Consider the following 12,621-nt stretch of genomic DNA (forward strand, 5'->3'; position numbering starts at 1 on the left):
AATCCTCAGAAAAGGAGAGAGGGAACGCCAAGTCTCAAGCATCTTTGTACATCACACGTCATAGGTGTCCTTACAGTCTCTGCTTCCTGTTCTCCCTGAGACATCCGCCACCATCTCCATCTGCCTTTCCTTGACTTTGCCATACCTAGGGGCGGAGGAAGGGGGTGCGGTAGGTGTGGTCCGCCCCAGGTGTCACTACTGAGAGGGGTGACAAAATTCTGGGCGGCCCTCATCGTGGGGCCTGCAGAGCACCCGAGCCACACATCTCTCCTGGGAGAGACGCGGTGGCTTGGGCGCACGCAGGCTCTGTGCTGCCCAAACAGTTCACCCGCTGCCTCACCTACCCTGCCCCCCAGTTGTAGGGCGGCTGAATGGGAGGAGGCAGGCAGACTCTGGAGGCTCTGCGGTGCACCCCGCCCCATGGCTTCCTCCAAACGGCTTCCTCCACCGCTGGCCATACCCTGGAAAACCGAGGGGATTTTTTTGACCTCATTGCATGCAGCACCGACAGCTGGCAGCTGAATGGAAGCACCCAGCTTCTTCTTGCTTGCAACACTATGACGCAGCAAGAGACAAGCGTTTTTGCAGATGCTAAGAGGCAAATGCGTTCAAGTGGCATAAATAAATTGCATTTTGGGCACTGTGCAAAGTGCGGAGCCTCCCTGGCATGCCCAGCCCGCCTCCCCAATGCCGCACCAGTCCTTTCCAATCTGCTAAAGCACTGAATTGCACTTGATAGCTATTACATGTGCAGCCCTGCCAAAACTAGCTCCCGAGGGTGACCAATTACACACACTTTCTCAGACTCGCAGAAACTTTTTATCGGTTTGACCTCGCTTTAACAGGCCTGGCCCAACCTTTCCCTTGATTCTCCAGAGTTTTCCGCAACCTCCTGTATCCCCTTTCCCCCAGATCTACATGTTCCTCCTCTCAACAAACCTCCCAGTTTGGGCCCCCTTCAGCCCCCGAGAAAAGCCTGCGCCTTTGGCCCACTGAACGCACGAAGGGTCTCTCCTCCCTTGTAAAACAGCTTCCTCCACCCTCTCATTACTCATTTCGAGCTGTCTCAGGCGTCACCAGTGAGGCCTTTTAACTGCTCCCAGTTGAAAGCAAATTAGTCAGCCCGAAGTAGCTGGACTTTCTGACACCCACAACAAGGTCAGCACAGCCTACAAATCCTTAGATGCGAGACATTCTTCCTGGAGCTTAGATTTTGGAGGGTTTTTGTTTTAAAAAGGTGGGTCTCACCTTGCATGGGGTGGCTGTGTGTCCTGCTTTGCAGGGGACGGTCCTCTGTCTGAAGGGCTGCCCAGTGTCCAAGTCCAGTTTAAGGTTAAAGAGCCCTGATAGGAAGAGAGAGAAAAGGTAGGAGCCTTGAGGTAGGTGAGCAGTACCTGGGCAGACGTGTTTGCCACTTATGGCGAGATGCGTTTTTATTTAAATGGCAGAAATTATTTCCAAAAACTGTCATCCATTTATTAGATTTGCATTCCAGTCTTCGTCCCAAAGAAGACCAAGACAGCACCTCTACACCTGGTTGCATCCTGTACAGTCTCCAGGGTGGTTTAACATTCAATCTCTCTTCTCAGGAAACCCTGGGAAATTAAGCTCTTTGAAAGGGGAATCAGCATCTCCTAGCCATTCTCAGCATGCTTAACAAACTACAATGCCCAAGATTCTTTGGGAGGGGGGTGGAATCATAGCTGTTGATAATGGTATGGTATGGCTTTACACATATGGTGGATCAGGCTACCAGTGGCTCCCAACCACAATGACTATGTTCCAAAGTGGTGTAATAGTTTTGTTTTGTTTTTAATATTTTTTTATTTGCTTCTCAAAAAGAAATAACAGGAAAAAGATAATATATATACATCCAAAACTATAACAAATCAAAAAAAAAATTGAGATTCTATGAATCTCACGACTTCCCCCCATCTCATCCCTGGGTCCTTCAAATTTTCTTTTCACCTGCATATCAATACTATTCCAGTTTTTCACAGTTCATATTATCTATAAATCCTCCTTAAATTACAAGTGTTCTTAAAATCCTACTAATGTTTTAACCTGTTTACAATACTTTTGCAAATACATAATAAACATTTCCCATTCTTTTTTGTATTTGTTGTCGTCTTGATTTCTGAGCTTCTTAGTTAATTTTTCCATTTCAGCATAGTCCATTAACTTGGTTTGGCATTCTTCTTTTGTCGGGACTGCTTCTTCCTTCCATTTCTGGGCTAACACCATCCGGGTGGCTGCTGTAGCATACATAAACAGCTTCCTTTGATCTTTTGGGCTCTCTGTACCTATAATTCCTAACAGAAAAGCTTCAGGTTTTTTTTTTTAATAAAAGTTACTTTAAGCAGTTTTTTTCATTTCATTATAAATCATTTCCCAGAATGTTTTGACTACCTTACATTTCCACCACATGTGGTAAAAGGTGCATTCTGTCTCTTTACATTTCCAACATATATTCTATATATTTTTGCTAACTTAACCGGGGTCAAGTGCCACTGGTACATCATTTTCATGTAATTTTCTTTCCGTGAAGTACATGCCGCAAATTTCAGATGTGTCTTCCATAGCCTTTCCCAGTCTATCATTTGAATATCTAAAGTGGTATAATAGTGATTTACATCTATGGTGCGGATGTGGCCAGGTCTGAGCTTTCTGGACGCATCCCTTATCATAAACTCCCATTTATTTTCTGGTTGTTCTGGCCTTTTGCCTTTCTGGTATCTCTCACAGGAGTCCGAAAGATTTGCCTCGTTGATCATGCCTGGATTCTTGCTTTATTCTCTTTATCACCGGTTCCTTTGTGTGTTGCACAGGCCATGTGGGAAACCGTGGCTTTGAGTCTTATCTGCTCTCTGCATTCACTTATGTTTGCTGAGATAGTTGCCAGATGGATATGGGATGCCAATGCCGAGATTCCTGCAGGCCACTTCCGGGAGGTGTTGGGCGCTCCCATACGACAACAGGCAAGCAGAGCCCCTCATGTGTGCACTGCAAACATGCAGTGAAAAGCTTCTCCATAGAGAAATCCATCTCTGTTAAGTGACCAGAGCTGTATATAAGCCAGCCTTCATAGCAAGGTGATATGAGGTCAATGCACTTTTACAGGAATCATCGTATGACCTCCCTATTTCCTTCAGAGGCAGCTTTTCTACAATCTTTTCCCTCGCAATTCTTTTTCCTATCAGACAGGCAACAGGCAAGCATCCAGAACAGGTTCAGAAAAGGGCAACCCAAATGATGAAAGGGGTGGGGCAGCTCCCCAGGAGGAAAGGTTGCTGTTTCTGGGGGGAAGGGGGGAAGGGGAGGGAAGGAAAGGAAAGTAAGAGGTCAACCAGGCCATCTGGTTGGCAACTGTGAGAACAGGATGTTGAATTAGGTGGGTCACTGGCCTGATCCAGAAGGCTCTTCATATGTTCAGTCCATGCAGATAGTACTCGTCAAGCAAGACCAATAGTCTGACTTGGTAAAAGGTGGCTTCCTCTGGCTTTTTAAGATTTGTGTCTAGGTTGCAATTAGGCCATCCCAACTGCAGGTAAAGGGTAAAGGGCCCCCTGACCATTAGGTCCAGACGTGACTGACTCTGGGGTTGCGGCGCTCATCTTGCGTTATTGGCCGAGGGAGCCGGCGTACAGCTTCCAGGTCATGTGGCCAGCATAACAAAGCCGCTTCTGGCGAACCAGAGCAGCACATGGAAACGCCGTTTACCTTCCCGCTGTAGCGGTACCTATTTATCTACTTGCACTTTGATGTGCTTTCGAATGCTAGGTTGGCAGGAGCAGGGACCAAGCAACAGGAGCCCACCCCGTCGCAGGGATTCGAACCGCCGACCTTCTGATTGGCAAGCCCTAGGCTCTGTGGTTTAACCCACAGCGCCACCCGCGTCCCCAACTGCAGAGCAGAGGGCTATTGTGTTAACTCGGTGGTGCAAAAGCAAGACTTTGTCCTCCTCTTCCTATCTTTTTCTTTTCTAAACAAATGACAATGCGGGGGGCTATTTCAGTGGCATGGGGGGCCAGGTGCAAATTTATGAGCTGGAGCAACCAGGGGCTCCCATGACAGGCTCCCTCACTGAGGCCAGAGCTGCAGGGAGGCAAGCTGCATCTGGGCTGGGCCTTTAGGGCTGGGGAGCTACCTCCTCCTCCTTCTCTTTGTGGCCAGCGAAGGGATGCCCACATGTGCCCTTCCCCTGGGATGACTGAGAGGGAGGGAGGCTGAGGCCATTGCCATTGCCTCCCCCCATGGACAGAGGGAGGAAGAAGGCAGCAGGAAAGCACTGCTGGAGCCACATGCATAGCCAAAGCACCTTGCTGCAAGGACAGGAAGCTGAGGCAACACCACGGCGCTCCTGGCTTGGTGTTTTCCTGTTTTATCTCTGCTCCCAAGTTTGAGCTGTTTGGGAAGGAGAGACTCCCTTGATTAGATGCTGGTCCCAGTGAAAGGACTGACTAGTGCCCAGGCCCCTTGCCCCACCCTGGGCACAGGCAACCCACGCTACGCCCCTGAGCTATTCAGAGCTGGCTGCTTGCTGGTGCAGATGCCCATCTACCATCAAAGATTCCAGGTCTCATTTATGCTCCAGGCCTTCCTGATTCTTTGTAGCCTTCTGTCTGGCACCTCTTTGGAGTGCTGAATTCATTTACACTCCCCCTCTCTCTTCCCTCCCCCCCTCCCAATATCAAACATTTCAAAAATAAATGGCTGAACCAAAATTAAATTACTCTCATGCCGCCTTTACATGCATTTAACAGCCTCGAGGGTTCGGCATCTCTCTGCTGAGGTCAGTGTTAATTACACTAAATGGAAACCCCCGGCAACCACATGGCAATGGGGGCGTCCATCAAAAAACCTACCACAGTCAGCCTTGACCACAACAGCAGGAAGATTTACCTAGCTAAAAGGGTTATAATCTTTAACAGCTGCTTGTTTTTCTCCAGTCCTTTGATTCCCCCGATGTGTAGAGTTTCAGACATAAACTTTGGAAGCATGTTATAATCTCTTATCACGTCAACAGTCACGTGTTGGTTAAGTCCTGGTCATCAAACCAGGTAGTTTAGTTGTAGAGCACGTGTTTTGCATGCAGAAGGTAACCTTTCAACAGTTTGTCTTCAGCCCCAAAGGCACACTCCTCTGTTGTCTCCCGAGACAGAGAGATGCCAACAGTAGACCAACAGATTCACAGGATCAAAGAACTGTAGAGTTGGAAGGTGCCATGAGGATCATCTAGTCTAACCCCCTGCAATGCAGGAATCTTTTCACCCAACATGAGACTCGAACCCACAACCCTGAGATTAAGAGTCTTATGCTTTATCAGCCGAGCTATCCATTGACCACTTGATTGTAATAAAAACTTCAAAGAGGTTTACATAAAAAATAAAACAATAAAATTATTGGTAGAAACAGTTAAAACAACTACAGTGGACCTTCTAGTTATGTACCACTCTGGAGAGGTAACTTTCGGGTTACAAACACGGCAAACCCGGAAGTGTATACTTCCAGGTTTCACTGCCCGCGAGTGCGCAGAAATGCTCAATCGCACCGCATGTGTGTGCAGAAGCAGCACCTCTGCCTACGGACTTTTCGGGTTGTGGACGGACCCCCGGAATGAATTTAATTCGTATCTGTGGGGTCCACTGTATTTAAAACATGCTGAATACTTAAAATCAGCAATAAACAAAAAAAACATCAATACAACATCATCAGGCTTAGGAAAAAATACATCAACATGATATCATTTAAAACACACACATAAATTTTCATATTACAAGACAAGGATGGAGCAAAGTCCCCAAGAGTGAGAAAGAAGGTGTTAAAGACCGGTCCTCTGAAACAACTTTTGCAGCTTCTAGCATTGTCCAAAAGACCACGGTCAAATTACTTAAACATTCCAGCCAAGGGGGGTGGTAATGAATGAGAACAGGAAATGAGAGTTGAGGGGGAGCTGGGGGCACTCAGCATCTTGGTGACTCCTGTGAATTGGGCCCAGTTTGCTCCCCATTTCAACTTGAAGTGTTTTCTCCTCTTTACAGCTCAGCAGGGGTTACATCGGACGGATGGGTGGGATTCAGGCCAGATCCTGTTGTGACATTCCCCCTTCAAACACCACCACAATCGCCAACCATTAATAGCTTTCTTGGCTGCTTCAAGAAGAGGTCATCTTTCTTGCCCAATATCAGGTTTTTCCAGGTCATGAACTAAGCTGCCTTGTACGTAGGGACATCCAACTCACTATTGTCTACTACATTGACCAGCAGCATCTCATTGTCTCATCCACATTGACCAGCAGGGTTTCAGGAAGGGCATCTCTCACAGCCCTACCAAGAGATGCAGGAAGCTGGGGCCTTCTGCATGCAAAGCTGATGCTCCCCCACCTAGGTGCAGCCCTTCCAGCCAGGAAAATGCAACACTCCCCCAGAGGAAAGTAATGGGGCTGATTTCGGAACTCTTTTGGCTTCAGTTATTCCATATTTGTGTCAGTGATTCACTTGATGCAAAAACCATTGACAACCTGAGACTTTGTGGACAATCCTTCTCTACCCAACCAGGAAATTTCACCAGGCAAGTAGAAACTCTTTCTACTGCCCTTGAAGTTCCTCACATACTTCCCTTAAACTTCCTCCTTCCCTGAGGCTCATCTTTTAGTGGTGTGGGTGGGACTTGCCCTTATTCATACTCATATTCATACTTTTCTGGTTTTAAATTGCTTCGGTTTGTTGCATTTTATCTTGTCAAGTCACTTCAATACTTTTTCTTTTATAAAGCGAATGGTAAATGTCATCAGTATTAATATTTTTATTTTATTTTGAAAAACAAATCCAGTACATATACGATTGCCATCTAAATTTTCACATTTGCTTTGAAATTTGCATTAAACGAACTTTCAGTGCCAACTCTTGGATCCTTACAGGGAGGTTTCCTGTCATGGATGAGAACCCAACTGGAAGGTATGAGGCAGTGCAAGGGGATAGATCTGAATATATTCTGTAGCAGGGGTTACTTGGGCCAATGTTTTATTTTTTTGGTGTGTGAAATTTAGAATAAGTGCGCAGAAATTCTCTGACTCTGACTGTGCCATGTGGAAATCATGGCAAGGGGGAGACCAGCCTGGCTTCATCCACTGGCTAGTGAAGGAGTAGCTGCTCCTCTGCTTGCTTTCCTCTTCCCTCCTCAGTCCCCTTTTCCTTTTGTGTCATGTCTAATCGATTGCAAGCCTGCATGTCAACAAGAAACTACTAAATTTGCACTTCTTGAAGCAATGTGAGAACTAAAACACAGCTGCCCTTTAAAAAATTTATATTTTAAAAAATGCAATGCAGTTCTGCAACCAGTATGCACCAAAATAAATATATTAGGGGAAAGTGTGCATAGAAATGCATATAACAGTGAAAATAATGTACAGAGCTGCAACATATTAGGAGGAAACCCTTGCAAAAACGTGTTTATTATTCAAAATTGCATTAAAAATGTGCGGATTTGGACTTCCGGTCTGGCGCCATTAGCGATCGGCACGGATTTCTCGGTCTCCGAGAAACCTGGCCCCGCCGAGGAGGGGTGAGCCGCTTGGGCGAAGCGGCCGCCCGGAAACCCCCCCCCCCGATTTGGCTTTCGGGGGACGTGGAGATCCAGCTGTGCCCCTTAAGTCCTGGCTGATGCCCGGTAAGCTCGAAGTTTGAGCCCCGAGAGCAGTCAGTCCGGGACGGAGCCTTGGATCCATTCGCTACCTCGGCGGAGTGAAGCCCTAAGCCGTCGCTTCAGAGCACCAGATACCTTCAAATTAAGAAGAATCAGGCCGTGAGTAATCAAGATCTTTTGGAAATTTGGAAAGAATTCGGACTTGGGAGGGGAATTTCAAAAATTAACGGAGGTCGTCCCCCCCCCCTTATCGAGGAAACAAGATGCAATTGCCGAGCCTGCAGCCATAACGCTGGAAAGGGGCTTTGAACTTTGCTAAAAAGGAAAAATTGAACCCCTCCCCGGGGTAGCAGAGCCTAGGGGGGTGAATTATTATGCTGATTTCTGCAAAATTGGGAATGGACCTTCAACGAACCCACCAGTAGCCCGGCGACGGGAACCTGGAGGAACTGACCAGCTCAGCTTTGATTCCGTCTCGGACACAACAGCCTATTCGCCATTTTGTAACCCGAGAAGACAAAGGACTTAGATAGACAAAACAATCGGACAAGATGTGGGAGAACAAGTTACAATGTCTCTGGGAAAAAATTCAAGAAGTTTCGATGGGAGTAAACGAGTACCGAAGAGTTACAAAGTTACTGACTGAATCCCTGCACCAACTCGCTCCAACTGACAGCTTAGAGTCACAGCAGGAAATTATAGAGGACAAAAATTCGAATGTACTAGAAGAAGAGGACCAAGACGAACTCTGTATTGTGAACGAAGTGCAACCGGTGGGAGAGGCTGCACGGGACCTATGTTATAACAAAAGAGCTACACTAGATTCAGACTCCCAGGGGCAGCTTCTCTCAGTGAGAGAGGGAGAATGTGCCCCTGGTAACAACAACCAAGCTGTGATGAAGAATAAAGAGGTGGCCTGGATTCGAACCTCCTCAGTGAGAGAAAGGAGGCGAGATCCAGGCGAAGGTCTTGTTAAATGGGGGGACAAGAAAAAGAAGAATTTTAAGGGGGATTGGCAGAGGGGGTGCGGGGGGGAGGAATCGGGGCTGGAGTGGGTGAGAGATGGTGTGGGTTGAGAGGTAATGTAAATGAGGGATTGATAAAACGGTTTGGAATTGGAATTGGACTGTACACAGGAGTTGATCTGGGACTTCCAGGGACTGGTCGCCGGGGGATGGAGGGGGGACTTTAGAATAGAGACTGAGTGAGATGTTAGAATGTAAAATGATTAAACTAGAATAAATTTTAGTGAATAAACAAGAGGTTAAAGGGAATACTTAGAGTAATAAGAAATTTGTTAAGTGGTAGAAATATTTTTTATATACGGTATTATTATAAGAATTAAACGGAGAAGTTTGTAAGTGAAATAATGAAAAAGGGGAAATTGCCAAACAAAGGATGGATTAGACTCGGAGGGGGAGGAGCGAGGAAGTCAAAGATATGACAGAGTTAATAACATTAGATTGATTTTTTCTTTTTTTCTTTTTTTCTTTTTTATTCTGTATTTTTTCTGTTTGTGCTTTTTTGGTTTTTGGTTTTCGTGTTTTGTTTTTCTTTTCTTTTTGCAATTTTTTGCTTTTTTCTTTTTTTTCTTTGTTAGATGGTTGTTTATGATATAAGATGATGATGGGAATGGAAATTGTAAGTTGAAAATGTCAATAAATATAATTTTAAAAAAATGTGCGGATTTGAGGAAATCAGCTCTAAAATGCTGGTGAGTTTTCATGAGGATTTTTAAAACAAATGGCAAATTGCTGCAGAACTGTGGAGAACTGAATTTAATATATTTTTAAAAAGAAGAGAAAAGTGAAATTGACAGATCATCGCTCCCTTGTCAATCAAAAGCCCATTTGACTTTCACGGCATCCATTCCCATTTTTTGAGACGCCTGAAGGCCCAATGTGCAAAGGAATCAAATTATGGTGCTGAATAATAATAATAATAATAATAATAATAATAATAATAATAATGGTAATAATAATAATTTATTATTTATACCCCATCCATCTGGCTGGGTTTCCCCAGCCACTCTGGGCAGCTCCCAACAGAATATTAAAAACAGTACAGCATTAAACATTAAAAACTTCCCTAAACAGGGGCATCATATTTTTTATTTTAAAAATTGTTGAAATAGAAGGGTTTATAGCTACCAGCAGTGGCCTATCCCATAGCTGCTAAGTTTTCCCTTTTCTCGCGAGGAAGCCTATTCAGCATAAGGGAATTTCCCTTAAAAAAGGGGAGAACTTGGCAGCTATGGCCTATCCTTGCTGTGTTTTGCCTCCAGTTTGCTGAACTATTCAAGTGAAATAAATCAGGAGAATAAGAAAGCTGGCCTGGCCACTCGAGCTTCGCCTGGGTAACAGCAGCGCAAAACTTTGGGGTTACTCTGACCTTGGAATGGAAGAGCAGTAGACGAGGTTCTGCTTTTTATGATAAACAGATGGCATTTGCAAAATTTGCTCCACCCAGAGGAATTGCAGCAACAAGCTTGACTCTGGGAGAGAGAGTGGGGCGAGATAAGGCTTTCCAAAGATATGCACGCACATAGAGAATTTTTGGAAGGGGCAGAGAAGTGAGAACCATGGCCGGCCCAAGGCATTTTGATGCCTGAGGCAGAAGATCCCCCTGGCAACCCTTTCTAGTGGGAGCTGGACCTCCCCCACCCCCACCCCCCGCCCGACCAAAGGGTGCGCACAAATAATGTGACAAAGCACACTTTTAGAAGTAACTTGTTGTGCAGCCTTTCTGTTCCTTAACCCACCCACCCCAAGCTTGTTTAAACATCTTGATTCATTATACTTAGCAAGATTGGTCACAGCAGCATCTATGGAAGATCTTAAAAGGAGTGCTATTAATACAATAAACTAGAAGCTAGTTGAAGATCAAACTCCATGTATGTTCCAAGACAAAGTGATCAGACTGGGGGTAGGAGGAAGCTCTACTCCTGACCTCATCGCCAACACCACCTTTGTCACTTGTCTTTCCTTCTGTTCATTCCTTATCCCAAGGCCCTTTCCCCATCCCTCCTAACTAAGGCTGTGAGACCACCCCCATGGATCACCTGAAGTCTCCAGGTTTCCTTGCCCCTCCCCTAGGTGGCAGGGGGAGTGTTTGAATCTGCAGGTGGGTCAGTTAACCTTACAATTATTGGTGGTGGTGGTGGTGAGGATGATGATGATGTCTGCAGCTTGCAAATTATGGCAAAGCCACTCTGGGTTCCTTGACTGTGGTTAATGCTTAATGTGTTGTGATTGGTGCCATCAATGGGACCTACCCCTGTGACATCACCAATGGCCACTTCTAGGTCTCAGGTTTGGGCCCTGAAATCTTTGGGATGCTCCTGACCTATACCTAACCTCAAACCTCATCATCCTACGCCCTTGCCTATTCTGCAAACAGCCCCCCCCAAAAAAAATGTTCCATGGAAATATACTTTCTCTTGCACCTCTCTCATTGCTCTCTCAGATACTTATACTGTTTGAGCCTCAATAAATAGAATAAAATACAAAACCCCAGCCTGTAATAACAGCCAAACTCTGCTGCTAGAGGCCCCTTGCCTCATATTGCCTCTTGTTAGGGCCGGCCCCTGTACAAGAAAGCTCAAAAGGCACAATGCAGAAGCAGTGATTCAGTCTCCTGCCGATACATGATCACGGCCAAGTTGGCAATCAGCGAAACAGGGGAAATTCTCAGTCAGAGGAAATGGCAGTTTGGGGACCACATCACCTGCTTCATCCATTGACAACAATGCCTACCAAAAATAGCCACTCTCACTTGAGCCATTCATAATCCCCATTGTTTCACAGGAACACTGAGCACACCGGCTTCCCAAAACCATGGGCAGCTGAGTCACTTGTGCCACACACAGGCAATCCGTTCTCCTTGCTCTTGCTGGTAAATTTCCTCATTGGCACCATCCTTTTCCTTGCCCCACAACCCCTGTGGAGATTCGGGCTTCCTGTACATGATTGTTTGTTATCCTTGCAGCCCACCCTTCCTCTAAGGAGCTCTGCCTGGCACAAAACAATTTCTCCCTTTCCATTTCTGGATTGCTCCCCAGCTTGCTTTGCCCAGTGTCTTCCGACACCACCCCTCTGGTTTAACTAGCTGACCGGCTGCATATTTGCAGGAGAAGGCAGGAGCTTCTGCCTGGCATCTCCTTTCTAGAATCATAGAATTGTAGAGTTGGAAGGGACCCCAGGGGTCATCTACTCCAACCCTCTACAATGCAGGTCTACCAGCTAAAGCATCCATGACAAATGGCCATCCAACCTCTGCTTAAAACCTCCAAGGAAGGAGAGACCACAACCTTCTGAGGAAGGTTCCACTGTCAAACAGCTCTTACTGTCAGGAACTTCTTCCTGCTGTTCAGCCAGAATCTCCTTTCTTGTAACTTAAAGCCACTGGTTCAAGTCCTGCCCTCCGGAGCAGCAGAATACAAGCTTGCTCCATCTTCCATGTGACAACCCTTAATATATTTGAAGATGGCTACCATATATTTTTCTCTCTCAGTCTCCTCTTTTCCAGGCTAAACACACCCAACTCCTTCAACTGTTCCTCATAAGGCTTCATTTCCAGACCCTTCATCATCTTGGACACCCTCCTCTACACACATGCCAGCTTGTCAACATCCTTCTGAGATTGTGGTGCCCAGAATTGGACATAATATTCCAGGTGTTGTCTGACCAAGGCAGAATAGAGCAGTATTATTAGGTCCCTTGATCAGAACCCCATACTTCTGATTCTATACTGCCCTGATTTATTTTAATAGCTGTATTTCATTCACAGGTAATCTAATTTCTCTCTGGTAGAATGATGCAAGCAGTCTGTAGCAAAGTGTAGGGGTCTTTTCAAGAACAACCAAGAGACTTCACATAGCATTTAGTAGCAAATCCAGCTTTCTTGCTTTTAAATATGATTTGCCTAGGTTATATTCCATAGTAATACTTACTTTTTTGGAATCTACAAAACACATAG

Source organism: Zootoca vivipara, chromosome 14 (genome assembly GCF_965207765.1).
Source record: "Zootoca vivipara chromosome 14, rZooViv2.hap1.1, whole genome shotgun sequence".
Classification (NCBI taxonomy): Eukaryota; Metazoa; Chordata; class Lepidosauria; order Squamata; family Lacertidae; genus Zootoca; species Zootoca vivipara.